Source organism: Rhagoletis zephyria, unplaced genomic scaffold (genome assembly GCF_001687245.7).
Source record: "Rhagoletis zephyria isolate East Lansing unplaced genomic scaffold, Rhagoletis_zephyria_1.1 Rzeph_scaffold_00992, whole genome shotgun sequence".
NCBI lineage: Eukaryota > Metazoa > Arthropoda > Insecta > Diptera > Tephritidae > Rhagoletis > Rhagoletis zephyria.
In genome coordinates this window covers 156976-159998 of record NW_016158076.1, presented here as the reverse complement: position 1 = coordinate 159998, position 3023 = coordinate 156976, and the positions used below count along the sequence as shown (strand labels likewise).

Below are 3023 nucleotides of genomic sequence, written 5' to 3'. Positions count from 1 at the left end.
CATCTGTCGAATTAGGAACTGGTTTGGAACTAAAGAAAAGGGGATGCAGAACGAACTAGATCTCATCTGTCGAATTTGGAACTGGTTCGGAACTATAGAAAAAGGGATGCAAAACGAACTAGATCTTATCTGTCGAATTTAGAACTGGTTCGGAACTAGAGCCAAAGGGATGCAACGGGGGACAATTGACACCTCCTAGGACATCGCAATGTTAAATTCGCCAGTCGCTAGCATGCAAAAGAGAATTAACGCGTACTAGTCATGGTTCCAAACGCACTAGAACCGAACCAGTTCCGCATAGTTCGTTTCCCTACAGGGTACCGACGTATCCTTTTGAGAGGTAGCCGCACCCTTATAAGAGGAATAAGACCCAAACTTTTCAGGTCAAAATTTCAGTAGGTTGCGTCTGTATATAAAAAATGGATGCAGATCGAACTAGATCTCATCTGTCGAATTAGGAACTGGTTTGGAACTAAAGAAAAGGGGATGCAGAACGAACTAGATCTCATCTGTCGAATTTGGAACTGGTTCGGAACTATAGAAAAAGGGATGCAAAACGAACTAGATCTTATCTGTCGAATTTAGAACTGGTTCGGAACTAGAGCCAAAGGGATGCAACGGGGGACAATTGACACCTCCTAGGACATCGCAATATTAAATTCGCCAGTCGCTAGCATGCAAAAGAGAATTAACGCGTACTAGTCATGGTTCCAAACGCACTAGAACCGAACCAGTTCCGCATTAGTTCGTTTCCCTACAGGGCTATTGTTTAATGTAAATTTTGTATATTTTTAGGATATGCTGAGGCAACGAAGAAGGTGCAGTTTGAAAACGAAGTTATTAGTATGAAGTAGTAGCGCAGGCACATTTGGAAAATTATGCCGATAAGCAAGATGGAATTTGGGAAAGTAAGTGCCTGGTTGCAGCATATCTATGTGTTAAAAAAGTATTTAATTAAATGAAACTGTGCTTAATAGAAATTTTATAAATCGAGTGTGCTCCAAACATTTGGCGAAATTTTTTTCGTCTTCTCAACGTGCTAAGTTACAAGTTAAGATGACTACCACAACGGTCGGTAAGACGCCCGAAGCAAGGGCAAACAACCTTCCAGGAAGCTGCCTGCTGTCCCCGAGTCGTAGCTGAAGTTCAGCAAGAAGCAGGTCAGCAAACGTGCTACCCTGATAAAGCGTAAACTAAAGCGCTCTGCTGTAATTGCACTCCGCAAACGTGAAAACTTGGCGCATGCTGAGAAATATCAAGCAAATTATCTCCGTGATGGACGCCGTGAGAATAAGCTGAGCCGTCTGGCAAAAAACGCGGCCCATTCTATGTGCCTGCAGAAGACAATTGGTATCAACACAGTTGCACCAAAAGTGCGCAAAGTTTTACTTTTGATCCCTTTTCGCCACATTAACCACGGTTTTTTCATCAAATTGAACCATTAATATGCTACGCATTTCCGAACCCTATATCACATGGGGTTATCCAAATCTTAAATCAGTTCGTGAATTGATCTACAAACGTGGAATTGTCAGGCACAACCATCAACGTGTCTCAATCTCTGACAACTTTGTGATCGAACGCAAATTGCGCAAAGCGCACGATATTCAGTGCGTTGATTTTTTGGCGCACGAAATATTTACTGTTGGATCCCACTTCAAGAAAGCCTCCAACTTCCTCTGGCCATTCAAGCTCAACACCAACCCGCGGCTGGCGCAAGAGGGCTAATCACTACGTTGAGGTTGGTGATTTCGGCAACCGTGAAGATAAGATCAACAAACTGCTGCGCAAGATGGTTTTAAGAAATTTTTTTGGTGTAAAAGGTGGAGTATTTTTATTTCAAAAATATATAATAAGTAAAAATAGAAAATGTTTTTTTTTGTAACTTTCTGAAGGTTTAAATCGCAAATATGCCCTTTTCGCCACATTAACCACGGTTTTTTCATCAAATTGAACCATTAATATGCTACACATTGCCGAACCCTATATCACATGGGGTTACCCAAATCTTAAATCAGTTCGTGAAGTGATCTACAAACGTGGAATTGTGAAGCACAACCATCAACGTGTCTCAACCTCTGACAACTTTGTGATCGAAGGCAAATTTTTAAGCTGGGTTAGTTCGTATCTCTCCAATAGAATCTCTCATGTTGAAATTGAAAACACTAAGTCTTACTCGTTTATCGCCACTTCTGGGGTTCCACAGGGTAGTATCCTTGGCCCAATTCTTTTTCTTCTCTTTATTAATGACATTGGATCTTATTTAAAGCACTCAAAGTTTTTACTCTATGCTGACGACTTAAAAATTTTTAGACGCATTACTTGTTTGTCGGATGTTCCGTCTTTACAAGACGATCTCAATAACCTGGCTAATTGGAGTACTAGAAATAAGTTACCCCTCAATATTAAGAAATGTTTTCATATGACTATTTCTAAAAACCAAAACTTCATTAGGTCAACATATTCTCTTTTTGATGCTAGCCTGTCTACTGTTCGTGAATTTGTGGATCTTGGAGTGATGTTTGACTCGGGGTTTACCTTTGTTAATCACATTAACTATATTATCCCTAAAGCCTATTCTAACCTAGCCTTTCTTCGCCGCTATGGAAGGGACTTTAAAGATCCGTATACCCGGAAAATTTTATTTAATTCTTTAGTACGATCAAAATTGGAATATGCTTCCTTAATCTGGAATCCGATCTACTCATCTCATTCCTATAGAATTGAAAGAGTGCAGCGGAGCTTTATTCGTTTTGCTCTCAAACCACGTAATTTCACTGCTCCTTTGCCACCCTATTGTACCCGCTGTATGCTAATAGGGATGAAGCACTTGAATCGAGAAGAGCCATTCATTCGCTGATGTTTGTTTAAGATATCATTTCTGGTCTTATTGATTGCCCGGAGCTACTTGAGCTGATAAGCTTCAATGTTCCGCAACGAACACTACGCTTTCACTATCCGTTTCATGTCAAGCTAATCAAAGCCAATTACCATTATTTTGATCCCATTGCTAGAGCTCTCAT

At 40.4% G+C, this 3023-nt stretch overlaps 1 pseudogene; it reads left to right on the top strand.

Moving 5' to 3' along the window:
• Positions 1 to 1056: 1056 nt before the first annotated feature.
• On the top strand, positions 1057 to 1901 carry LOC108362343 (60S ribosomal protein L7-like; annotated as a pseudogene).
• The last annotated feature ends 1122 nt before the right edge of the window (positions 1902 to 3023 follow it).